This window comes from Phyllobates terribilis, unplaced genomic scaffold (assembly GCF_046119375.1).
Source record: "Phyllobates terribilis strain yellow unplaced genomic scaffold, ASM4611937v1 Scaffold_9__5_contigs__length_417890890, whole genome shotgun sequence".
Classification (NCBI taxonomy): domain Eukaryota; kingdom Metazoa; phylum Chordata; class Amphibia; order Anura; family Dendrobatidae; genus Phyllobates; species Phyllobates terribilis.
The window spans coordinates 235,859,199-235,887,115 of record NW_027362769.1 but is presented as its reverse complement, the minus strand read 5'-3'; positions in this window follow the sequence as shown (position 1 = coordinate 235,887,115).

Below are 27,917 nucleotides of genomic sequence, written 5' to 3'. Positions count from 1 at the left end.
AAAACGGTTGGTAGGGTGATTTTAACCAATCATCAAGCTTTTACCCTCCCCAGGATGACACAGGGGTAGAAAAGTCGTTTCGGATCCATGATTTGTTCATCTTTATGAACGTGAGCCTGTCTACATTATCAGTGGAGAGCCGCGTGCGCTTATCTGTCAGCACACCACCAGCAGCGCTGAACACACGTTCAGACAGAACGCTGGCTGCGGGGCATTACAAGATCTCCAAGGCGTAAGTGGCTAGCTCCGGCCATTTATCCAGATTGGAAGCCCAAAAAGAGCAAGGGTCCAGTGACACAGTCATGGCTTCAATGTTTACTTGGAGATACTCCTGTACCATCGTCTCTAGGCGTTGACTATGTGTCAGACTTCTTGTCTCCTGTGGCCTTGCAAATGATGGGCTAAAAAAGTGGTGAAATGATTCGGCAAAATTGATGTTACCAACAGATAATGTGGTTCTGTTACGGTTTGAGTGCTGAACACTTGACGGTCTCACGGTTGGCAAGTTGGAACTGTGAGATTCACTACGTGCACCACTGGTGTTTTGTGGAAAAGCACATGTAAGATTCTGCAACAGTCTCTGCTGATACTCCTGCATGCGTGCATCCCTTTCTATGGCAGGAATAATTTCTGCAAATTTACTTTTGTACCGGGGATCTAACAGTGTGGCAACCCAGTAGTCAGGATTATTTCTAATTCTCACAATTCGAGGGTCATGTTGCAGGTAGTGCAGCAAGAAGGCACTCATGTGTGTTGCGCATCCAGGAGCACCAAGTCCCTGTTGTGTTGGTGGCGAGGTAACAATCATGCTTCCTTCCTCTGTCCTCTCCCCCCAACCTCGCACAACAGAAATGTGATCAAGGTCTCCCTCATCTGATGAGTCTTCCATCAGTTCGTCCTCCACTTCTTCCTGGGCTCCTGCACCTTCCTCACTAGTTTGGCTGCTACCATGCGCCCTGGTAAAACCATCTCCCCCACCCTCACATGCCTGCCGCCTTGGTGCTGCCGACCGTCTGGACCTTGCAGATGTTAGCCCTTCCGCATACAACTCCTCCTCCTCTACTTCCTCCACCTCCTCTTGTGCCACCACCTGACTCCGAATTCTGTTTAACATGTGCTCCAGCATGTAAATCACCGGAATAGTCATGCTGATAATGGCATCGTCAGCACTAAACATCTTCGTCGCCATTTCAAAACTGTGCAGAAGGGTGCATAGGTCCCTGATCTGAGACCACTCCTCCAGCGTGATTTTCCCCACCTCTTGATCTCGTTGGCCCAGGCTATACGTCAGAACGTATTGCACCAGGGCTTGTCGGTGCTGCCACAGTCGCTGCAACATGTGCAGAGTTGAATTCCACCGGGTAGGCACATCGCATTTTAGCCGGTGAAGTGGCAGGCCCAACGACTTTTGTAGAGATGTAAGTCGCTGAGCTGCGGGATGCGAACGGCGGAAGTGAGCACACAGTGACCGTGCCCTCTGCAGAAAGCCATCTAGTCTGGGATAGTGGGCTAAAAATTGCTGGACAACCAGGTTCAAAACATGAGCCATACAAGGCACGTGTGTGACATTGCCCCGGCGAAGGGCCGCACCCAGGTTTGCCTCATTGTCGCACACAGCCTTCCCTGGTTTCAGGTCCAGTGGAGACAACCATTCATGAAATTGGTTCTCCAGAGCTGACCACAACTCCTCAGCTGTGTGACTCACATTTCCCAGACATTTCAAAGTAAAAACCGCCTGATGACGTTGAGCCCTACTGCCAGCATAGTAAGGAGGTGTGCAGGATCCCTTCTGCGCAGTTAGAAAGCTTGTGGCATGACCAGACAGGCTTTGGGTGCAGGTGGAAGACCGAGAGGAGGTTGATGAGGCAGAGGCAGTGGAGGAACTTTGACATAAAGAGGATTGACGCACAACTCGTGGGGACGGCAAGACTTGGACAGCAGCCCCTTGTCCTGCTGTCACCATAGTTACCCAGTGCCCAGTCAGCGACATGTAACACCCCTGTCCATGCCTACTCGTCCAAGTGTCTGTGGTGAAATGCACCCTGTCACACACAGAGTTTCTCAAAGAAGCGGTGATGTTGTGTGAGACATGCTGGTGGAGCGCAGGCACACCTTTCTTTGAGAAGTAGTGCCGACTGGGCATCTGGTACTGGGGCACTGCGACGGACATAAGGTCTCGAAAATCCACTGTGTCCACCAGGTGGAAAGGCAGCATTTCTGTAGCCAAGAGCTTGCAGATGGTGAAATTCAACCTCTTAGCTTTCTCATGGCTAGGAGGAAATGGTCTTTTACTTGTCCACATCTGAGGGACCGAGGGCTGGCTATTCTGCTTAGATGGGGTTGATAAGGGTGTCCCCGGCAAACTGCCGGTCTGTGAGGAAGATGCAGGCGGACATGTTAGGTTGCCTTGATCCAAAGGTGGTGCTATCGATGTCGGACAGCGCTCAACACCAGCTGGTGTTACCACCTCCAAAGAAAATGATGACCTGCCAATCACGCTGGCTGTTGCGGGTAAAGAGGTGGCAGGTCTGCGCCCCAAAACAGGTGTGACTGCTGTCCCCCCAGTCACAGAGGATGAAGAGGCCGCGGATGCACAATATATGGCAGACGGTGGTTGGCCCGGCCGGCTAAGCCGCATTGTAGCACACTGAGCTTCCCACTGCAACTTATGCTTCATGTCCATGTGCCGGTTCATGCATGAAGTACTCAAACTATGTATTTTTTGGCCTCTACTTAGCTTTTGCTGACAAATGTTACAGATAACACGAGTTGGGTCATCTTTATCGATCTGAAAAAATGCCCAGGCTATGCAAGGCTTAGCACCCATGCGACCTGAAGAGCCACCACGACTTGTGGTGAGAGGCAGAGTTGTGTTTGAGGATGCAGTTGTTGACGTGCTTCCAGTACTACGTCTCTGTCCAGGAAGGCGCAACCTGACCTCGTCGTCACTAGCATCTTCCTCCACCTCCTCTGCTGACCTCATCTCTTGGCTGACTGTGGGTTGACAGTAAGTGGGATCTCCAACCTCATCATCATCACCCTGTGCGTTATCACACCCGTCGTCCTCAGAGCCAACCTGTTCCTGCCCTGACAAAAAACTAAAGTTGTCGCTCCAATCAGGTATTTGAGTCTCATCATCATCTTCCTCATTGTCTCCACCAACAGGAGTTACAGTTTGGGAATGAGGGTCTACATTATGGTCAGAACCTTCTGCGTCTGGTCCTGGATCCGACTCATAAAGATTCTGGGCATCAGTGCAGATCATTTCCTCGTCTGGATTCACAGAAGCACTGGAGTCGACCTCTGATTCCCAGGCTAAAGTATGAGTAAACAGCTCTGCAGACTCAACAATCTGTTCTACCTCATACTCAGACGGACAGCTGGAGATTTGGGAGCTGTGAGGAAGCAAGTGCGATTGGGGTGACACCTTTGAGGACTGGAGTATTTGTGATGTTGAAGTTGATGTGGAGGAGAGCCCACTTAAAGGAGCACTTGATATCCGTTGAAGCACCTGCTGTTTTTGTGCCTCATCTGGAATTTGTAGCGATTGGCGTGGCCGTAAGAAAGGGATCTTATCACATTGTCCGCTAAAAGAAGTAGACATTTTAGTTTGGCTGGAAGATGGTCTTTCTTCTGCAGATATTACTGTTGCTTTAACACCTACCCCACGGACACAACCTTTTTTCCCCTTCCCAACACGCCTATTCCCCTTTCCACCAGCAGCAGGTCTTTTTCCACTCATTTTGGTGGTTAACTAATTCACAACTCTGGAGTTGTTTGCACAAAAAAACAATGGATGGGAACCGAGCACAGCTGAGTGGCCAAACTGTGGTATTAGGCCAAAACTATTGGCTGGGTTAGATGCAGAAAAAAATTATATTCAATTTGCAACCTGATGGAGGTCAGTATAGATGGACTAATGGAACAAGTCCCACACACAGCTAGAAGCCCAAATATTTTTTCAGAGGTAAATGCAGAAAAAAATTGTATTCAGTTTGCAACCTGATGGAGGTCAGTATAGATGGACTAATAGAACAAGTCCTACACACAGCTAGAAGCCCAAATATTTTTTCAGAGGAAGATGCAGAAAAAAAATATATTCAGTTTGCAACCTGATGGAGGTCAGTATAGATGGACTAATAGAGAAAGTCCCACACACTGCTAGAAGGTCAAATATTTTTTCAGAGCTAGATGCAGACAAAAAATTATTTTTAATTTGCAACCTGATGGAGGTCAGTATAGATGGACTAATAGAGAAAGTCCCACACACTGCTAGAAGGCCAAATATTTTTTCAGAGCTAGATGCAGATATAAATTATTTTTAATTTGCAACCTGATGGAGGTCAGTATAGATGGACTAATAGAACAAGTCCCACACACAGCTAGAAGGCCAAATATTTTTTCAGAAGTAGATGCAGATAAAAATTATTTTTAATTTGCAGTCTGATGGAGGTCAGTATAGATGGACTAATAGAGAAAGTCCCACACACTGCTAGAAGGCCAAATATTTTTTCAGAGCTAGATGCAGACAAAAAATTATTTTGAATTTGCAACCTGATGGAGGTCAGTATAGATGGACTAATAGAGAAAGTCCCACACACTGCTAGAAGGCCAAATATTTTTTCAGAGCTAAATGCAGACAAAAAATTATTTTGAATTTGCAACCTGATGGAGGTCAGTATAGATGGACTAATAGAGAAAGTCTCACACACTGCTAGAAGGCCAAATATTTTTTCAGAGCTAGATGCAGACAAAAATTTTTTTTTTATTTGCAACCTGATGGAGGTCAGTATAGATGGACTAATAGAGAAAGTCCCACACACTGCTAGAAGGCCAAATATTTTTTCAGAGCTAGATGCAGACAAAAAATTATTTTTAATTTGCAATCTGATGGAGGTCAGTATAGATGGACTAATAGAGAAAGTCCCACACACTGCTAGAAGGCCAAATATTTTTTCAGAGCTAGATGCAGATAAAAATTATTTTTAATTTGCAACCTGATGGAGGTCAGTATAGATGGACTAATAGAGAAAGTCCCACACACTGCTAGAAGGCCAAATATTTTTTCAGAGCTAGATGTAGAAAAAAATGATATTCAGTTTGCAACCTGATGGAGGTCAGTATAGATGGACTAATAGAACAAGTCCCACACACAGCTAGAAGCCCAAATATTTTTTCAGAGGTAGATGCAGAAAAAAATTATATTCAATTGGCAACCTGATGGAGGTCAGTATAGATGGACTAATAGAACAAGTCCCACACACAGCTAGAAGCCCAAATATTTTTTCAGAGGTAGATGCAGAAAAAAATTATATTCAGTTTGCAACCTGATGGAGGTCTGTATAGATGGATTAATAGAACAAATCCCACACACAGCTAGAAGCCCAAATATTTTTTCAGAGGTAGATGCAGAAAAAAATTATATTCAGTTTGCAACCTGATGGAGGTCTGTATAGATGGATTAATAGAACAAGTCCCACACACAGCTAGAAGCCCAATATTTTTTCAGAGGTAGATGCAGAAAAAAAATATATTCAGTTTGCAACCTGATGGAGGTCAGTATAGATGGACTAATAGAGAAAGTCCCACACACTGCTAGAAGGCCAAATATTTTTTCAGAGCTAGATGCAGACAAAAAAATATTTTTAATTTGCAACCTGATGGAGGTCAGTATAGATGGACTAATAGAGAAAGTCCCACACACTGCTAGAAGGCCAAATATTTTTTCAGAGCTAGATGCAGATATAAATTATTTTTAATTTGCAACCTGATGGAGGTCAGTATAGATGGACTAATAGAGAAAGTCCCACACACTGCTAGAAGGCCAAATATTTTTTCAGAGCTAGATGCAGACAAAAAATTATTTTTAATTTGCAACCTGATGGAGTTCAGTATAGATGGACTAATAGAGAAAGTCCCACACACTGCTAGAAGGCCAAATATTTTTTCAGAGCTAGATGCAGATAAAAATTATTTTTAATTTGCAACCTGATGGAGGTCAGTATAGATGGACTAATAGAGAAAGTCCCACACACTGCTAGAAGGCCAAATATTTTTTCAGAGCTAGATGCAGAAAAAAATTATATTCAGTTTGCAACCTGATGGAGGTCAGTATAGATGGACTAATAGAACAAGTCCCACACACTGCTAGAAGGCCAAATATTTTTTCAGAGCTAGATGCAGAAAAAAATTATATTCAGTTTGCAACCTGATGGAGGTCAGTATAGATGGACTAATAGAACAAGTCCCACACACTGCTAGAAGGCCAAATATTTTTTCAGAGCTAGATGCAGAAAAAAATTATATTCAGTTTGCAACCTGATGGAGGTCAGTATAGATGGACTAATAGAACAAGTCCCACACACTGCTAGAAGGCCAAATATTTTTTCAGAGCTAGATGCAGAAAAAAATTATATTCAGTTTGCAACCTGATGGAGGTCAGTATAGATGGACTAATAGAACAAGTCCCACACACCTCTAAAAGCCCAAATATTTTTTCAGAGCTAGATGCAGAAAAAAATTATATTCAATTTGCAACCTGATGGAGGTCAGTATAGATGGACTAATAGAATGATGCTATGCCCAAAAGATTTTACTTCACTAGGTGCAGTAAAAAAATTGGTATTCTATACACAAGTGGTATATCTTGCAACACAGATAGGCTACTCCACTGACTAACACACTCTGCAATAGGCCAAAAAGGATTAGCTTTGCTAGATTCAGCCAAATGCTGTGAAAAAAAACTTGCACAGCACTGGCACAGACCTGCCTGGCAAAAACTGATAGGAACTGATGTAACCTAGTCCTGAAAAGGACTGCAATTACAAATAGTCTTTACTCCCACAATCTATCTATTTAAGAGCACAGACCTGCCTGATAAAAGTCGTAGGAAATGCTGTAACCTAGTCCTTAAAAGGACTGCAATCACAACTATTCCCTACTCCCAAGCTATCTGTGGATTTGTGCGAAAATTGGCTTGAAATTAACAAGGTATAGCGCACACAGCAACAGCGGTGCCGTCTAACATGCAGCTGCAGCAGTGAGAAAATGGTGGCGACGGGGAAAATGGCTTGGTCTTATAGGGCAAGGACATGTGACATACACTGCCAATGACACATGCCCTTGCTTGTGTGAAAAAAAGCACTTCGCTCCGTGTGTGCGCTGCTGATAGGCTGACAGATTGCACCTCCCCACTGTAAATGCGGGAAAGAGAAAAAAAAATGGAGATCTTCATTATTCCTGCAGAGATCCATCCCCTGCCCCTCCCCCCACCCCGCTGTACACTCAAACTGCGTATTAACATTAATTTTCATCATTACTGAAAAAAAATCCAGTTATGATTTTGGTGTACGAACAGTTATCGAACATAACCTCGAACAGCCGAATTTTTCTCAAATCGTCCGTGTTCGCCGAACGGCTCGAAAACCGCCCAAAACAGCTCGAATTTGAGATTGGCGAACAGTTCGAGTCGAACAACGCTCATCTCTATTCAGCAGCGGTATCCGACAATTTAGAACAGAAAGATAGAGCATCACACGTAGATTAGATAGATAGAAACATGTCAGTCACATATATAAGAAGTACAGTGACAGTGTTGGTTACTGTACTTGTCATTTAGTGTTGAAATACAGGATTTATTTAAAAAAAATTGGCGTGGGGTTCCCCGTAATTTTAGCCTCTAGCGGAGGTTAAGCAGACGGCTGGGGCAGAAGTTTGAAGCCTGGGAAGGGGGTAATACCCATGGAGCTTCCCAGGATACTAATATCAGCTCCCTGCTGAATACCTAGCCTTTACCAGGTATTAAAATGGGGGACCCCCAAAAAAAATTACTTGGGGTCCCCCCTATTTTAATAGCTAGCAAAGGCTAGACAGACAGCTGGGGGCTGATATTAATAGCCCAGGAAGGGTGCCATGAATATTGGCCCCCTTCCAGGCTAGAAACACCAGCCGTCAGCCGCCCCAGAAATGGCGCATTCATAGGATGTGCCAATTCTGGCACTTAGCCTCGCTCTTCCCACTGCCCTGTAGCAGTGGCAGTGGGGTAATAGGGCTGGGGTTGATGTCAGCTTATAATGCCAGCTGATGTCAAGCCCAAATTAGTAATGGAGAGGCATCTATAAGACACCCCCATTACTAACCCCATAGTCAAAGTTAAAAAAAAACACAAACACCCAGAATAAAGTCCTTTAATTGAAATAAACACACAATTCTTCAATGTTCTAAATTAAACCATACTTACCATCATGCCTATTCCAGCTGAAACCAACGATCTCCTGCAATAAAAGTAAAATAATAAACCAACCTCATCCTTACCTTTCCATGGTTCCCAGGACGGCTCCAGCTCTGCTACATTCACATGACAGACTGGATCGCAGCCGAAAGCTGCCATCCAGCTTGCCATGCCGCAGACACTGAGAAGAGCAGGCACGCTTGCGCTCCTCAGTGTCTGGCTGTGACGGCATCCAGATGAGCCGAGTTCATGTCCAATGAACTCAGCTCACCTCATGCATGTCACTGACAGCGTGGGAGAATTCTCCTGCGCTTGCAGTGAGCTCAGGAGAATCCTCTCACGCTCACTGCATGCGCAGGAGAATTCTCCCACGCTGTCAGTGACGTGCATGAGGTGAGCTGAGTTCATTGGACATGAACTCGGCTCATCTGGATGCCATCACAGCGAGACACTGAGGAGTGCAACCATGCCTGCGCTTCTCAGTGTCTGCGGCATGGTAAGCTGGATGGCAGCTTTCGGCTGCAATCCATCCTGTCATGTGAATGTAGCAGAGCTGAAGCTGTCCTGGGAACCATGGAAAGGTAAGGATGAGGTTGCTTTATTATTTTACTTTTATTGCAGGAGATCGTTGGCTTCAGCTGGAATGGGCGTGATGGTAAGTATGGTTTAATTTAGAACATTAAAGAATTGTGTGTTTATTTCAATTAAAGGACTTTATTCTGGGTCTTGTGTTTTTTTATATACCGGTACTTTACTAGAAATTCATGGCGGTCATGTCTAATATTGGCTTGACCCCGTGAATTTCGAGCTTAGTGCCAGCTGATAATACCAAGCTGGCCCTAACCCCTTTATTACCCAGTGAGCCACCGCACCAGGGCCCTGGATGAGTTGGGTACAGTGCCAGAAGATGGCGCTTCTATGAGCGCGCCATTTTCTGGGTTGGCTGCGGACTGCAATCTGCAGTGGAGGGGGGGGCAGAAAGCTTGGGCCTCCCTGCACTGCGGATTCCAGCCCCTAGATGACTAGTTGTACCTGGCTGGATACACAAATAGGGCGAAGCCTCACATATTTTTATTTTTTTATTATTTCATGAAATTCATGAAATAATAAAAAAAAAGGGCCTCCCTATATTGTGTGTCCGGCCAGGTACAAATAGGCAGCTGGTGTTTGAGGGCAGCCCGTTCCTGCCTGCTGTACCTGGCTGGACACAAAAATAGGACAAAGCCCCACGTCAATTTTTTTTAATCCTCTCACGCTCACCGCATGCGCAGGAGAATTCTCCCACGCTGTCAGTGACGTACATGAGGTGAAATGAGTTCATTGGACATGAACTCAGCTCATCTGGATGCCGTCATAACCAGACACTGAGGAGTGCAAGCATGCCTGCGCTTCTCAGTGTCCGTGGCATGGCAAGCTGGATGGCAGCTTTTGGCTGCGATCCAGCCTGTCATGTGAATGTAGCAGAGCTGGAGCCATCCTGGGAACCATGGAAAGGTAAGGATGAGGTTGGTTTATTATTTTATTTTTATTGCAGGAGATCGTTGGCTTCAGCTGGAATGGGCGTGATGGTAAGTATGGTTTAATTTAGAACATTAAAAAATTGTGTGTTTATTTCAATTAAAGGACTTTATTCTGGGTGTTTGTGTTTTTTTTAACTTTGACTATGGGGTTAGTAATGGGGGTGTCTTGAAGACGCCTCTCCATTACTAACCTGGGCTTGATGTCAGCTGGCATTATAAGCTGACATCAACCCCAGCCCTATTACCCTACTGCCACCACTACAGGGCAGTGGGAAGAGCGAGGCTAAGTGCCAGAATTGGCGCATCCTATGGATGCGCCATTTCCGGGGCGGCTGATGGCTGGTGTTTCTAGCCTGGGAGGGAGCCAATATTCATGGCACCCTTCCTGGGCTATTAATATCAGCCCCCAGCTGTCTGCCTAGCCTTTGCTAGCTATTAAAATAGGGGGGACCCCAAGTCATTTTTTTGGGGGTCCCACATTTTAATAGCTAGTAAAGGCTAGGTATTCAGCTGGGGGCTGATATTAGTAGCCTGGGAAGCTCTGTGGGTATTACCCCCTTCCCAGGCTTCAAACATCTGCCCCAGCCGTCTCCTTAACCTCCGCTAGAGATTAAAATTACGGGGAACCCCACGCCAATTTTTTTTTAAATAAAGCCTTTATTTTAACACTAAATGACAAGTACAGTAATTAACACTGTCACTGTACTTATTATATTTATGACTGACATCTTTCTATATCTATATGTGTGATGCTCTATTCTTTCTGTTCTAAATTGTCTGGTACTGGTGTATGCTGCTGATGAATTACCGGCCAGCTTTTTTAAAGAGACAAAAACACTATTATTTTTTTTTAATAAATCATTTATTTTAACACTAAATAAGAAGTACAGTAACCAACACTGTCACTGTACTTATTATATATGTAACTGACATGTTTCTATCTATCTAATCTATGTGTGATGCTCTATTCTTTCTGTTCTAAATTGTCGGGTAGCAGTGTATGCTGCTGCTGAATTTCCGACCGGCATTTTTAAAGAGACGGGTGCATGAAAATCGGAGGGCACTAGTGTGTTCAAAGTACCCTGCTATGTTTTTCATGCACCCTCCTATATACCCTGCCTGCCTGTCTGCCTATATATTTTGCCTGTCTGACGTTTAATTGAGCACCGTTCCCATTGATTTGGGCAATTTTTGACTTTCTGCAGACCGCCGGGGGACCAGCAGAAAAATGCTCGAGTTTCCCATAGACTTACATTGGGCTCGTTGCTCGGGTCGAGCACCCGAGTATTCCAATGTGCTCAACCCGAGCTTCGAGCACCTGAGCATTTTAGTGCTCGCTCGTCACTATTAATTATATAGATAGTTAGATGTGAGGTAAATAGATGATAGATAGGTAGATAGGTATAAATAATTAAATAGATAATAAGATAGCTAGATAGATATTTATGAGATATATAATTAGTGCTTTGCATGTGTAGTTTACTGTACATGTATTAAGTTAATAAATAAATAAATTTAAAAAATTACATTTGGTCCCTCTTATTTTTGATAACCAGGAACGGCAAATCAGACAGCTTTAAGCTGATATTGTCAGGCTGGGAAGGTCCATGGCTATTGGACCCTTCCCAGCCTAAAAATACCAGCTCTCAGCCGCCCCAGAAGTGGCGCATCATATTAGATTCGCTAATTCTGGTGCTTTGCCTCGCTCTTCCCGATTGTCTTAGTGCGGTGACAATCGGATTAATGGTAGTTGGGGTTGATGTCACCTGTGATTTGTCAAAAATCACAGCTGGCATTAAGCCCTGTGGTTAGTAATGGAGAGGTGTTTGTCAGACATCCCCATTACTAACCTCACACTTTCCCTGGTTCACCAATTCATTATATAACAAAAAAGCCATGCAGGTCCGACTTAGATCTGGGAATCTGACGCAGCCCACAGAATCCAAAGTAGTCCAGAGACAGATTCCTAAAAAACATGAAAAGAGAGAATAAAAACTAGAGACTGTCCCTTGTATACCAATTTATTAGAAAAATATGTTCCCACACAGGTCTGATGCAGTTCAGCATTCTTTGAATCCAGCCACGGCCATACAGCTCCATCAGCAGAGAAATAAAAAAGCTAAAAAAGCTATAGATCTAGGAATGTGGCAATGCAAAAACAATTCTTTTTTTTAAAACTGTTTTTATTGTGTAAAAGAGGCAATTCATAAAAAAGTACACATATTTAGTATCGCCGCGTCAGGAATGACCTGATCCAAAAAACTGTTATATTAGTTAACCTCTTCAGTGAACACCATAAAAAAAAAATATGGCAAAAAAACAATGCTTTTTTTATCACAACAAAATGTGTAGTAAAACGTGATCAAAAAGTCAAATGTAAATAAAAATGGTATAGCTGGAAATGTCATCTTGTCCTGCAATAAATAAGCTGCAAGATACCTCCACCAATAGAGTAATTAAGAAGCTATAGTTCTTGAAATAAAGTGATGGAAAAAGATTTTTTTTTTTTTAATTATTTTAATTGTCTAAAAGCGGTAAAACATAAAAATAAGACATAAATGGTGTATCACTGTAACTGCACTGACCCGAAGAATGAAATTATCTAATTTTTTGCACAGCATGAGAAATGGTGTAAAAAATAAATAATACCAATTTTTCACTTGCTGTTGATTTGTTCATTCTGCCTCCCAAAGATCACAGTAAGTTCAGGTTCCTATCTGCCCATTTAAATTGTAGGCTTAAAGCCGGAGAGAGGCATGTTTGCCCATTTAAGTTGTAGGCTTATAGCTTGAGAGAAGCATGTTTAGTAGGATAGTTAGTTACCCATCAGAGGGAGGTCATCTTGCCGTGGTTGATGGGCATACATGAATTGGCCAATTTATGAGCTAAGAATCTTCATTTTTTGTAAGTACATTTTATTTTTTGTTAGTACATTTTATTTACCAACAATGCAGTTTAGATCTCACGTCTTACGATTTTGCATATATCTTAGCCCTTACAGAATGTTACTGTGTTCTTTTTTTCTATGTTATCCAGTCATTTCAGCTTGTACCTGATCACACTATAAGAAGGTGCTGGTCAGGTTTTTTTTTATTTTTTGCAGTTTACCATTGGAGGTTATGACGGCCTTCTATCTGACTCTGCACTCCTCCCATCAGCCCATGGGTGCTTTTAATTAGTGCTGGTTCCTATCTGCTCATTTAAATTATAGGCTTATAGCCCGAGAGAGGCATGTTTGCCCATTTAAATTGTAGGCTTATAGCCTGAGAGAGGCACATATAGTAGGATAGGTAGCCATCAGAGGGCGGTCACCTTGCCATGGTTAATGGGCATACATGAATTGGCCAATTTGTGAGCTAAGAACCTTCATTTTTGGTAAGTACATTTTATTTTTAGCTAGTACATTTTATTTAGCAATAATGCAGCTTAGATTGCATGTATTCAGAGTGTGCTTTTATATTGGCCCTTACAGAGTGCTGCTGTTTTCTTTTTTTGTATGTTATCCAGTCATTGTAGATTGCACCGCTTCACACTATATGTAGGTGCAGGTCTGGTTTTTTGTTTTTTTCCAAGTTTACCATTGGGGGTTGTGACTGCTTACTTTCTGACTCTGCACTCCTCCCATAAGCCAAAGGGTAGTTTTAATTATTGCTGGTTTCTATCTGCCTATTTAAATTGTAAGCTTATAGCCCGAGAGAGGAATGTTTGCCCATTTAAATTGTAGGCTTATAGCCCGAGAGAGGCACGTCTAGTAGGAAATGTACCCATAAGAGGAAGGTCACCTTGCCATGGTTGATAGGCACGCATGAATTGGTCAATTTATATGTAGTGTTGAGCGAGCATTGTCGACACTGCTCGGTACTCGCCCGAGCATCACGCTACTCGTGATGTTCGGCGAGCACTGAGCATTTCCGGGTTACTTGGGCGGGAGCTCGGGTCTCCGCCCTGCATGTTTGACGCTCTTTACAGAGCCAATGAACATGCAGGGATTGACAGCCAGTCACTGTTATGCTACAGCCATGTTGGTTGTGGACATTACATTGATTGGCTGGCCGCACAGCATCACCTCGAGTATTTAAAACCGGGCGCTGCCATCTTGGACACAGACGGCTGGGATCAGACATTGTAGGGACAGCGCTGCTGATTTAGGGAGAGATATATACTGGGAAATAGTTAGTGTAGGGTATGTAAAGGCTGCCAGATCAAACAAACAATCCTTCTCAGGACTAATATCCATCCCAGATATCAGGCAGGCAGGCAGGCTGTATAGGAGACGCAGAGGTTAAACCAGCAAACGCTGCATTACAGTCCTGTGTGCTCCTGTTGCTGAAATTGCTGGACTTAGCTCCAGGTCTCGGGGGACAGGAAAAATCCTTTTTTTTTCATCTAAATCCTAATTTTTTTTTTCCTCCTTCACACTGTACAAATACCCGTCTTATTAACCTTTTGGTGTCCCCCCCCCCCAAAAAAAAAAAAAAGTGTATCTCTGATTTTTCAGACACAAATATATCTGTTGAAAATAGTCTGGTGTAGGCCCGAGAAATAGAAGTGTGGTTTTGCAGTTCCACGGGTCAAATCTCTGTATTATCCTGCTTTTGGCATTTGTTGCTGTAAAGAAAAACTAATAGTGTCTCCCTGATTTTTCAGACACAAATATATCTGTTGAAAATAGTCTGGTGTAGGCCCGAGAAATAGAAGTGTGGTTTTGCAGTTCCACGGGTCAAATCTCTGTATTATCCTGCTTTTGGCATTGTTTGCCGTAAAGAAAAACAGTAGTGTCTCCCTTATTTTTCAGACACAAATACATCTGTTGAAAATAGTCTGGTGTAGGCCCGAGAAATAGAAGTGTGGTTTTGTAGTTCCACCGGTCAAATCTCTGTATTATCCTGCTTTTGGCATTTTTTGCCGTAATGAAAAAGAGTAATAGTGTCTCCTGATTGTTCAGACACAAATCTATCTGTTGAAAATAGTCTGGTGTAGGCCAGAGAAACAGAAGTGTGGTTTTGCAGTTCCACGGTTCAAACCTCTGTATTATCCACTTTTGGGCCATTTGTATCTAAAAAAACCAGATTGAGTGTGTCGCTCACTGTTCAGCCGCAAATATATCTATTTAAAATTGTCTGGTATACCCCAGTAAACAATAACTGTGGTTTTGCCATTCCACGGTAAAAAATCTCTATTATTCAGCTTTTGGTATTTTTTCCGTAAAGAAAAACAGTAATAGCTTCTCCCTGATTGTTCAGATTGTTTAAAAGAGTCGGGTGTAGGCCAGAGAAATAGAACTGTGGTTTTCCTCTTCCACGGTTCTAATCTACTTTTTATTACCCTTTTTCCATTGATAGTGCGAGTGTAAGCTATTTTTCGTCCTTTACAATGGGCAAAGCGCGTGGCAAGTGACGTGGAACTGGACGTTCTGGTGATGGTGCGTGCAGAGGACGGGGCCGTGACCAAGGTGAAAATGTGCCACAACCAAAAGCCACATCTTCTCGCTCCCACTTCTTGACCGAATTACTAGGGAAGCACAGAACAACACCAGTATTGCGAACTGATCAGTGTGAACAGGTTGATTGGATAGCAGATAATACTTCCAGTTACCTGGGCACCACCACCTCCGGTCTGTCTTCCACACGGTCAACTCTTAGTAGCCGTGAGTCTCGACCGCATACTCATCCACACCCTGATGCTCCTTCCTCCCACCATGCCGAGTGTCGTCAGACAGCAACTGATCCCACACTTGGACACTCTGAAGAGCTGTTCACTGGTTCATTTCCAGATTTGTGCCCCTCGCCTGCTCCGCTTGAAGTGGTGGAAGAGGAGATCCCATGTAGCGATGCCCAAATATTTGAACAGCCACGGCCACAGGAAGTCGACGCTGGCAATTTGTCACAAGAGGTGGACGATGACGAGACACAATTGCCAGGAAGTGAGGAGGAGGATCGTGGTGCGCAAGTGGAAGAGGAGGAGGTGGTGGATGATCTAGTAACTGACCCAACATGGCAGGAGGACATGCAGAGCGAGGCCAGCAGCACACAGGGTGAGGGAGGCAGAGTACCCCAACAGGCAGAAAGAAGCAGTGTGGTGGCCGCACACAGAAGGCAGCCAACAGTTCCCCATAACACCAACACGAGGGACCTTGCCAGTACAAACTGTAGGTGTTCCAGAGTCTGGAATTTTTTTAAAGACTCTGCTGATAACCCCAAAAAGGCCAGTTGTACCACATGACATGCCAGCATCAGCAGGGGTGACAAAACTACCAGCCTGACCACCACCAGCATGATCAGGCACATGGCAGCTAAGCACCCGACTTTGTGCGTGCAATAGAACCCCCTGTTGTGTGTGCAAGGCAATCCCCTGTCCATACTGCATGCAAAGATGCCCCGTCCTCTCAGTCTGCACTTGTTCTGGCAGTTTCTCAAGAAACAGCATCAACGTCCACATCCACGTCCCACCGCAGTGTTCATTTGTCCATATCCCAGACCTTTGAATGAAAGCGGAAATTCGCAGCCAACGCCCCACAGGCCACAGTCCTAAATTTGCACATTTCACGGCTGCTTGCACTGGAAATGCTACCTTTTAGGCTGGTGGAGACGGAATCCTTCCGCAACCTTATGGCGGTGGCCGTCCCTTGGTACTCGGTCCCCAGCCGACACTATTTTGCCCAGTGTGCCATCCCCGCACTACACAAGCACGTGTCCAAAAACATCTGCCCTGCCCTCAACAAAGCAGTTACTGGGAGAGTCCACCTGACAGCGGACACGTGGACAAGTGCTTGTGGCCAGGGACGGTACATCTCCCTGACGGCACACTGGGTAAACATAGTGGAAGCCGGGACCCAGTCGAACCTTGGGACGGAACACATCCTCCCCACACCAAGGATTGCGGGCCCTATGTCAGTCAGAGTTGCCCCCATAGTGTACAGCTCCTGCGCATCATCCTCCTCCTCCTCCTCATGTTCAGCCTCCATCTCAGATATCACCACATCAGTTACAAGCTGGAAGCACTGCAGTACTGCCTCCGCCAAGCGGCAACAGGCTGTGCTGTAACTCATAAGCTTAGGTGAGAACCTCACACTGCTTGTGAGTTGTGGACAGCTGTGAAAGAGCAGGCAGATCTGTGGCTGAGACCGCTGAACCTACATCCAGGCATGGTCGTGTGTGACAATGGCCATAACCTGGTGGCGGCTCTGAGGTGAGGCGAGATCACACACGTACCATGCCTGGCTCATGTGCTTAACCTCGTGGTTCAGCGGTTTCTTAAATCGTACCCCGAGTTGCCAGATCTGCTCGTCAAAGTACGCCGCCTGTCAGCTCATTTTCGCAAGTCGACTACGGCTTCCGCCGCCCTTGCTGTGTTGCAACAGCGTTTGCAGCTTCCGTCACACGGACTGGTGTGTGATGTCCCCACACGTTGGAACTCTACCCTCCACATGTTGCAAAGCATTTGTGAGCAGAAGAGAGCAGTTGTGGATTACCAGCTACAACAAAGCCGTCGATATTCAGGTCAGACTCCACACATAAGACCTCAGGAGTGGACCTGGATGTCTGACATATGTACCATCTTGACAAACTTTGAGGAGTCCACCAAGATGGTGAGTGGCGATGACGCCATCATTAGCGTCAGCATTCCACTTGTCTGTCTTTTGCAACACTCTCTGCAGAGAATTAAAGATTAGGCATTGCAGCCAAAGTATGATGAGATGGATCAAGAAGCCGTAGCTGTCGATTACACACAGCCCAGCCTCATCTCATCCCAACATGCATTGGGGGGCAATGAGGGAGAGGAGGAGGAGGAGGAGGAAGAACAGGAGCTTGTATCATGTTGTACCTGTACAACTGTCATACCGTCGGTTCAGCGTGGGTGGCCTGAGGACAGGGGGGAGGAGGAGGAGGAGGAGGAGGGCAATGTCAGTCGTCATCTTGGTGAGGACATGGAAGTCTTGCCCGTTACAAGTCTGGCACGCATGGCTGACTTTATGTTACGCTGACTTAACTGTGACCCTCGCATTGTCAAAATGTTGGGTGACAGTCATTACTGGTTGGTGACACTTTTAGATCCCCACTACAAGGAGAACTTTCACTCTCTTATTCCTGAGGTGGAAAGGTATATAAAAATGGGGCAGTACCAGAAGGCCCTTGATGCAGAACTGTTAAAAAAATTCCCATCTGAACACGCTAGCAGCAGAGGTCACAGATGGTTGCCCAACCAAGGCGTACATGCGAGAGAGACGCAACTCCAATCCAGCAGAGGCAGGGGAACACTGTCAACGTTCTGGGACAGTTTTCTCAGACCCTCCCTTCGGACAGAACCTGAGGCGCGGGGTACTCTCACAAGGAGTGGAAAGTTTCAAAAGATGGTGAGGGAGTACCTTGCCGACCGTACCAGCGTCCTCCGTGATTCCTCTGTGCCTTTTAATTATTGGGTATCCAAGCTGGACACTTGGAATGAACTCGCTCTGTATGCCTTGGAGGTCCTGGCCTGCCCTGCCGCTACCGTGTTATCGGAGCGTGTTTTTAGTGCCGCTGGGAGAACTATAACTGATAAACGCATTCGCCTGTCAACTGACGATGCTTACAAGATGACCCTTATCAAAATGAACAAGGGCTGGATTGGGCCAGACTTCTCATCACCACCAAATGACAGCAGAGTAACATAAAGTCAAATCCACTGTGTTATTTCGGGAGGTATATTCACATGCACCGCTTCACACCCACACATGTGTATATGCTTCCTCATTTCGGCAATTTTATGTTCTTCTCCTTATCCTCAACCACCAACACCACTATACCACCAGGGTGACAGTGGTCCGTGTTGCCTTTATTGAAAGTTCCTCCGTCCTTATTTTTGTCAGCTTTTGCTTGGAAGGCATAAGCAAAGACTGTGGGAGACCCACTGTTAGAACCCTCCTGTTAGTTTTTTTCTATTTTGTGGTCACGTGACCTGCAAACTATTTATTCCAGCTCCGCCCTTCTGGCTTTGCTGGACTTCAGTGTTACTTTGACTCTTAATCTAGCCAGGTGCTTTGTACCTATCTCTATAGTTTGCTTGGTCCTTTGATTTCTAAGTATTTTTGTCTGTTTGACTTTTTGCTCAGCTACAACTTCTGCTAGGAGGTGCCAAATTTTGTCCCAGTACTTAGTACTTTTAGGGACCCCTCCCTTATATCTATAGGTCTGCGTTCAGAGTAGCTGAGGACGAAGGCGGGTCTGTTCACAAGGAACAGGTTGCCCGCTGCATCGTAGGGAATCAGCTTAGTCCTATTGTAGGGACAGTTTTCCTATCTTTCCTTAGTTCTTGTAGCAGATCATAACAGTAAGTCCAGCCCAAAATCAAAAGAAAAAATCCTAAGGAACGAGATCCGGAGATCAGCATGGTGTCTGTTCAGGAATTGGCTCAACGCCTACAGGGATAGTCTCTTGAGGTGGCCGAGCTCCAGCAACACGTGAGTAGCTGTCCTGGAGCGCATTTTGTTGAACCGAAGGTAGGACTGCCTGATTTTTTTTATGGTAAACAACAAGATTTTTTTCCCTTTAAAAATGCTTGTTTATTATATTTTCATTTGAGACCCAGGTCCTCTGGGAATGAATCACAGCGCATTGGGTTTATCATGTCACTTTAGCGAAAGGAACCACAGGGATGGGCCTTTTCTCTCCAACCCAATGATCCGTGTTTTAGGTCAGTGGAAGATATTTTTTTTCTGCTATGGGGTTGTTGTATGACGATCCTGATCGAGTCTCTTCTGCTGAGACACAACTGAGACGTTTAAAGCAGGGGTCAGGTGACGTTGAAAATTATTGTACACACTTCAGAAGGTGGTCTTCTGAAGTGAGATGGAATGATTCGGCGTTAAAATGTTTGTTTCTTGCTGGTCTAAGTGGAAGGGTAAAGTATCTTCTGATTGCTTTCCCTGCACCTGGAAACTTGCAAGAAGCCATGCAATTAGCTATATGGGTGGACAGGAGACTGCGTGTCAGGGTTAGTGAGGAGAAAACTCCTGCTATGGCAGCTCCTAGTCATCAGAGGGTCTGCTCGGACGACGGAGAACTGATGGAGTTTGGGGCAATGCCACTCCGCTCTCAGGAAGAAGACCGCAGGTTTTCCAAGGGATTGTGTTTTTACTGTGGTAAATCTGACCATTTTGTTAAGAACTGTAAGCTTCTGTTAACCAAAAAAAAAAAAAAAGTCAGTTATGCCCATATTGCTTGTTTAAACTCTAAGGGAGTATTTATTTAAGGGAGCACCTCATTGCAGGAGGAGTTGATTGAATTTCAGGTTTTTGTGGATTGTGTTTCTACACTTAATGTGATTGATAAGGGATTTTTGGAAAAAATTTAATTGGAACCTAAATCTTTGTCATCTCCTATTTCTGTGGTTGCTGTTGATAACACTCCTTTGAAATGTGTTACTCAAGGTTTTTGAATTTCCCCTCACTATTAATGGTATTCACCAAGAGAATTTGGATTTAGTGGTATTAAATAATTTACCTTCTCCAGTAGTGTTAGGTTTGCCTTGGTTAAAACTGCACAATCCTTTACTGGACTGGTCTACTAATGATATAAAATCTTGGAGTCCTAAGTGTTATGATAAATGTTGTAACGGTCGCATTGCTGCTGTGGAAAGAGGGGAATTACCTGTACCTATTCAGTATTTTTGGAAGTTTTTTTCAGAGGAGGAGTCGCAAATTCTACCTCCTCATAGGGACTATGATTGCACCATTGAGTTTGTTCCTGGAATTACTCTTCCCAAGAGTCGCTTATTTAATCTTACTATCCCTGAAAGAAAAGCCTTGGAGGAATACATACAGACGAGTTTGGCTGCTGGTCACATTAGGCCTTCTAAGCCACCTGTGGCTGTTGGATTTTTTTTTGTAAAAAAAAAAGACGGCTGCTTACGTTCATGTCTGGACTTTCGCGAAATTAATAAAATTATCGTACGCAATTCCTACCCACTGCCGTTAATTCCTGACTTGTTTAACCAGTTAGTGGGGGCCAAGTGGTTCTCTAAAATTGATCTCCGGGGGGCATACAATTTGTTGTGAATGAAGGAGGGTGATGAATGGAAGACTGCTTTTGACACTCCGGTGGGTCATTTTGAGAATCTGGTTATGCCTTTTGATCTTACCAATGCAATAGCATTTTTTCAGAACCTTATTAATCACATCCTGAGACCTTTGATTGGTAAGAATGTGGTGGTGTATTTGGATGACATTTTGATTTATTCACCAGATCTGGAGTCTCATTGGCAGAGCGTACGTGAGGTATTGCAGTTATTAAGTGACAATTCAATTTTTGCTAAGCTGGAGAAATGCGAGTTCGCTGTGCAGAGAATTAGTTTTTTTGGGCTACATTATCTCCAGCGAGGGCTTTGAGATGGACCCGGTGAAGGTTCAGGCTGTGCAGGAATGGCCTAGGCCTATTGGTTTAAAATCAATACAGAGATTTTTGGGTTTCGCCAATTATTACAGAAAATTCATTAAGAATTTTTCTATAATTGTTAAGCCGCTGACGGATCTTACCAGGAAAGGTGCGAATACGGTCCAGTGGACTACTGAGGCCATTGTAGCTTTTGTGTATCTCAAGGAGAGGTTCAGTTCTGCCCCAATCCTTATGCAGCCTGATGAGACCAAGCCTTTTTTGGTCGAGGTTGATGCTTCTTCGGTGGGGGTCGGTGCGGTTTTGTCTCAGGAGAACAAGGATGGGGTTCGTCCCAGTGCTTTTTTTTCGAAAAAATTTTCTGAAACCGAACTTAATTGCGATGTTGGTAATCGGGAATTGCTGGCTATCAAACTCGCGTTTGAACATTGGCGTAATTTCTTGGAAGGTGCTAAATTTCCCATTCAGGTTTTCACTGATCATAAGAATCTGATCTATCTAGATGCTGCCAAGAGCTTGAATGCCCGTCAGGCTAGGTGGGCACTGTTTTTTTCGTGGTTTAATTTTTCTGTTACTTACATCCCGGGTACTAAGAATGTTAAACCTGATGCTTTATCTCGCAGCTTTTCTTCCATGGTTGGTACCGAGGAGAAGGAGAGCATTTTACAGGAAGGAGTTGTGATAGCAGCTTTGAACTCCGTTTTGGAAGATGGGATTCTGAAAGCCCAGGAGGATGCCCCATCTAACACTCTCCATGGGAGGTTGTTTGTACCTAGAAACTCTAGGAGAGAGTTGTTTGTGGAGTAACATGAGTCTCGGTTGGCAGGTCATCCAGGAATTTCTGAGACTAAGAGACTGGTAGGTCGCAGTTTTTTGTGGCCTGGGTGGCAGAAGGAAATTATTAAATGGGTGCATCAATGTACGCTGTGTGCTAGATCAAAGGTTTCACATGCTCCTGCTGCGGGGTTGCTTTGCCCTCTGGAGGTTCCTAGTGCACCTTGGACGCATCTTGCAATGGATTTTATTACTGACCTTTATGTGTCCGAGGGTTTCACTGTCATCTGGGTGGTCGTGGACCGTTTTAGCAAGATGTGTCACTTGGTTCCTTTCATTAAACTAACCTGCATTAAGACACTCGCTATGGCTTTTGTCAAGGAAATTGTCAGACTCCATGGCATTCCGGCCGACATTGTTTCTGATAGGGGACCTCAGTTTGTGGCTCGTTTCTGGCGTGCCTTTTGTGACAGGTTGGGAGTCCATTTGTCATTTTCATCTGGGTATCATCCTGAGTCTAATGGACAGACAGAAAGAAAGAACCAGGATGTTGAGCAGTTTTTGCGTTGTTTTGTGGCAGAAAATCAAGAGGGGTGGTCTGAGTTTCTGCCACTTGCTGAATTTGCTCTTAACAACCATACATCCTCTTCTGCTGGGTGTTCTCTGTTTTTTTGCTGTACTGGGAGACATCCATTGTTTGGTTCGTTCTCCAAATTGGTGTCAGCTGTGCCGCAGGAGGAGAATTTTTCCGGTGATTTGGAGAGAGTTTGGACTGATGTACGTTATAACCTTCAAGAGGCTAACAAAAAGTCTAAGAAGTATTTTAACAGGAAACGTCAAGAGGTTTTGTTTACTGTTGGTGACATGGTTTGGTTGTCCTCAAAGAATCTGCGGTTGAGGAATCCTTCTAAGAAATTGGGTCCGAAGTTTGTGGGACCATTTAAGGTGCTTCAGGTGGTTAGCCAGTCTGCTGTTAGGTTGGAGTTTCCCTCCTCCTGGAAGATTAATCCGGTGTTTCCTGTTTCCTTGTTGAAAAAAGCTGAGGTATTGGATAGGGATGCCACTGTCACAGTTCCTCCGGTGGTGGAAGACGGTGAATGTGAAATTTCTCGTATCCTGAATTCCAGAAGGCATAGAGGGAGATTGCAGTATCTCGACGCTTGGAAAGGTTTCGGACCTGAGGATAACTCCTGGGTAAATGCAGATGATGTCCCTGCTCCTAGATTTATCAGAGCGTTTCACAGGAGGTCTCCTGATAGGCCTGGGCCTGGAGGATCCGGAGGATCCTCATAGAACACGGGGTACTCTTAGAACCCTCCTGTTAGTTTTTTTCTATTTTGTGGTCACGTGACCTGCTGCCTATTTATTCCAGCTCCACCCTTCTGACTTTGCTGGACTTCAGTTTTACTTTGACTCTTAATCTAGCCAGGTGCTTTGTACCTATCTCTATAGTTTGCTTGGTCCTTGGACCTCTAAGTATTTTTGTCTGTTTGAATTTTTGCTCCGCTACAACTTCTGCTAGGAGGTGTCAAATTTTGTCCCAGTACTTAGTACTTTTAGGGACCCCTCCCTTATATCTATAGGTCTGCGTTCAGAGTAGCTGAGGACGAAGGCGGGTCTGTTCACAAGGAACAGGTTGCCCGCTGCATCGTAGGGAATCAGCTTAGTCCTATTGTAGGGACAGTTTTCCTATCTTTCCTTAGTTCTTGTAGCAGATCATAACACCCACTCTCCAATTATGGGAATAATATTTTTAAGTTGCTGTACTGTATGGCCCTTGTAAGGGGCATTCAAACCATCTTGTTAAGCTACTGTGACCTCCACCACTTTTCCAAGGGGCATTAAAACCATCTTGTTAAGCTACAGGGACCTCCACGTCTCTTCCAAGGGGCATTCGAACTGTCTTGTTAAGCTACTGGGACCTCCACGTCTCTTCCAAGGGGCATTCAAACTGTCTTGTTAAGCTACTGCGACCTCCACCACTTTTCCAAGGGGCATTCAAACCGTCTTGTTAAGCTACTGGGACCTCCACATCTCTACTGAGGGGCATTAAAAGCATCTTGTTAAGCTACTGTGACCTCCACCACTTCTCCGAGGGGCACTAAAACCTTCTTGTTAAGCTACTGGGACCTCCACGTTTCTTCTGAGGGGCAATAAAAGCGTCTTGTTAAGCTACTGTGACCTCCACCAATTTTCAAAGGGGCATTACAACCATCTTGTTAAGCTACTGGGACCTCCACGTCTCTTCTGAGGGGCATTAAAAGCGTCTTGTTAAGCTACTGTGACCTCCACCACTTTTCTAAGGGGCATTACAACCATCTTGTTAAGCTACTGGGACCTCCACGTCTCTTCTGCAGGGCATTAAAAGCATCTTGTTAAGCTATTGTGACCTCCACCACTTTTCCAAGGGGCATTAAAACCTTCTTGTTAAGCTAGTGTGACAACCACATCTCTTCGGAGGGGCACTAAAAGCGTCTTGTTAAGCTACTGTGACCTCCACCACTTTTCCAAGGGGCATTAAAACATTCTTGTTAAGCTACTGTGACCTGCACGTCTCTTCCGAGGGGCATTAGAAGCATCTTGTTAAGCTACTGTGACCTCCACCACTTTTCCAAGGGGCATTAAAACCGTCTTGTTAAGCTACTGGGACCTCCACGTCTCTTCTGAGGGGCATTAAAAGCGTGTTGTTAAACCACTCTGAACTCCACAGCTCTTCCAAGGGGCATTGAAATGTTGTTATTAATTAACTCTAACTTCCACGACTCTTCAAACGGGCATTGCATTTCCTCCTAATTTTTGGCAGCTCTTGCTTGGAAGGCATAAGCAATGACTATGGGAGACCCACTCCCCAATAATGGGAATAATGTTTGTAATATGCTGTACTGCATGGCTCTTGTAAGGGGCATTGCAAGTACCTCCATCCTAATTTTTGGCAGCTTTTGCTTGGAAGGCATAAGCAAAGACAATGGGAGACCCTCTCCCCAATAATGGGAATAATGTTTGTCATATGCTGTACTGCATGGTTCTTTTAAGGGGCATTGCAAGTTCCTCCGTCCTAATTTTTGGCAGCTTTTGCTTGGAAGGCATAAGCAAAGACTGTGGGAGACCCACGCCCCAATAATGGGAATAATATTTTTAAGATACTGCACTGTATGGCTCTTGTAAGGGGCATTAAAAGCGTCCTGTTAAGCTACTGAGACCTCCACCACTTTTCCAAGTGGCATTAAAACCGTCTTGTTAAGCTACTGCGACCTCCACCACTTTTTCAAGGGGCCTTCAAACCATCTTGTTAAGCTACTGGGACCTCCACGTCTCTTCCAAGGGGCATTGAAACTGTCTTGTTAAGCTACTGGGACCTCCACATCTCTTCCAAGGGGCATTCAAACTGTCTTGTTAAGCTACAGCGACCTCCACCACTTTTCCAAGGGGCATTCAAACCGTCTTGTTAAGCTACTGGGACCTCCACGTCTCTTCTGAGGGGCATTAAAGCATCTTGTTAAGCTACTGTGACCTCCACCACTTCTCCAAGGGGCACTAAAACCTTCTTGTTAAGCTACTGGGACCTCCATGTTTCTTCTGAGGGGCATTAAAAGCGACTTGTTAAGCTACTGTGACCTCCACCATTTTTCAAAGGGGCATTACAACCATCTTGTTAAGCTACTGGGACCTCCACGTCACTTCTGAGGGGCATTGAAAGCATCTTGTTAAGCTCCTGTGACCTCCACCACTTTTCCAAGGGGCAATAAAACCTTCTTGTTAAGCTAGTGTAACATCCACGTCTCTTCCGAGGGGCATTAAAGGCGTCTTTTTAAGCTACTGTGACCTCCACCACTTTTCCAAGGGGCATTAAAAGCGTCTTGTTAAGCTACTGGGACCTCCACGTCTCTTCCGAAGGGCATTAAAAGCATCTTGTTAAGCTACTGCGACCTCCGCCACTTTTCCCAGGGGCATTAAAACCGTCTTGTTAAACTACTGGGACCTCCACGTCTCTTCTGAGGGGCATTAAAAGCATCTTGTTAAGCTGCTGTGACCTCCACCACTTTTCCAAGGGGCTTTAAAACCTTCTTGTTAAGCTAGTGTGACAACCACATCTCTTCGGAGGGGCATTAAAAGCGTCTTGTTAAGCTACTGTGACCTCCACCACTTTCCAAGTGGCATTAAAACCGTCTTGTTAAGCTACTGGGACCTCCACGTCTCTTCTGAGGGGCTTTAAAAGCATCGTATTAAGCTACTGTGACCTCCACCACTTTTCCAAGTGGCATTAAAACCGTCTTGTTAAGCTACTGGAACCTCCACGTCTCTTCTGAGGGGCATTAAAAGCGTGTTGTTAAACCACTCTGAAGTCCACAGCTCTTCCAAGGGGCATTGAAATGTTGTTTTTAATTAACTCTAACCTCCACGACTCTTAAACGTGCATTGCATTTCCTCCTAATTTTTGGCAGCTTTTGCTTGGAAGGCATAAGCAAAGACTATGGGAGACCCACTCCCCAATAATGGGACTTATGTTTGTAATATGCTGTACTGCATGGCTCTTGTAAGGGGCATTGCAAGTTCCTCCATCCTAATTTTTGGCAGCTTTTGCTTGGAAGGCATAAGCAAAGACAATGGGAGACCCACTCCCCAATGATGGGAATAATGTTTGTAATATGCTGTACTGCATGGCTCTTTTAAGGAGCATTGCAAGTTCCTCCGTCCTAATTTTTGGCAGCTTTTGCTTGGAAGGCATAAGCAAAGACTGTGGGAGACCCACGCCCCAATAATCGTAATAAAATTTTTAAGATGCTGTATGGCTCTTGTAAGGGGCATTAAAAGCGTCTTGTTAAGCTACTGAGACCTCCACCACTTTTACAAGTGGCATTAAAACCGTCTTGTTAAGCTACTGCGACCTCCACCACTTTTCCAAGGGGCATTCAAACCATCTTGTTAAGCTACTGGGACCTCCACGTCTCTTCCAAGGGGCATTCAAACTGTCTTGTTAAGCTACTGGGACCTCCACATCTCTTCCAAGGGGCATTCATTCTGTGTGGTTAAGCTACTGCGACCTCCACCACGTTTCCAAGGGGCATTCAAACCGTTTTGCAAAGCTACTGGGACCTCCATGTCTCTTCTGAGGGGCATTAAAAGCATCTTGTTAAGCTACTGTGACCTCCACCACTTCTCCGAGGGGTACTAAAACCTTCTTGCTAAGCTACTGGGACCTCCACGTTTCTTCTGAGGGGCATTAAAAGTGTCTTGTTAAGCTACTGTGACCTCCACCACTTTTCAAAGGGGCATTACAACTATCTTGTTAAGCTACTGGGACCTCCACGTCACTTCTGAGGGGCATTAAAAGTATCTTGTTAAGATACTGTGACCTCCACCACTTTTCCAAGGGGCATTAAAACCTTCTTGTTAAGCTAGCGTAACATCCACGTCTCTTCCGAGGGGCATTAAAAGCGTCTTGTTAAGCTACTGTGACCTCCACCACTTATCCAAGGGGCATTAAAAGCGTCTTGTTAAGCTACTGGGACCTCCTCGTCTCTTCTGAAGGGCATTAAAAGCGTCTTGTTAAGCTACTGCGACCTCCCCACTTTTCCCAAGGGCATTAAAACTTTCCCAAGGGCATTAAAACTGTCTTGTTAAGCTACTGGGACTAGTGTTGAGCCACCCCCGTAGTGTTCGAGTTCGGCATTTTTTGCCGTTAAAAAAAAAACTAATAGTGTCTCCCTGATTTTTCAGACACAAATATATCTGTTGAAAATAGTCTCGTGTAGGCCCGAGAAATAGAAATGTGGTTTTGCAGTTCCACGGGTCAGATCTCTGTATTATCCTGCTTTTGGCATTTTTTGCCGTAAAGAAAAACTGAGAGTGTCTCCCTGATTTTTCAGACACAAATATATCTGTTGAAAATAGTCTGGTGTAGGCCCGAAAAATAGAAGTGTGGTTTTGCAGTTCCACAGGTCAAATCTCTGTATTATCCTGCTTTTGGCATTTTTTGCCATAATGAAAAACTAATAGTGTCTCCCTTATTTTTCAGACACAAAT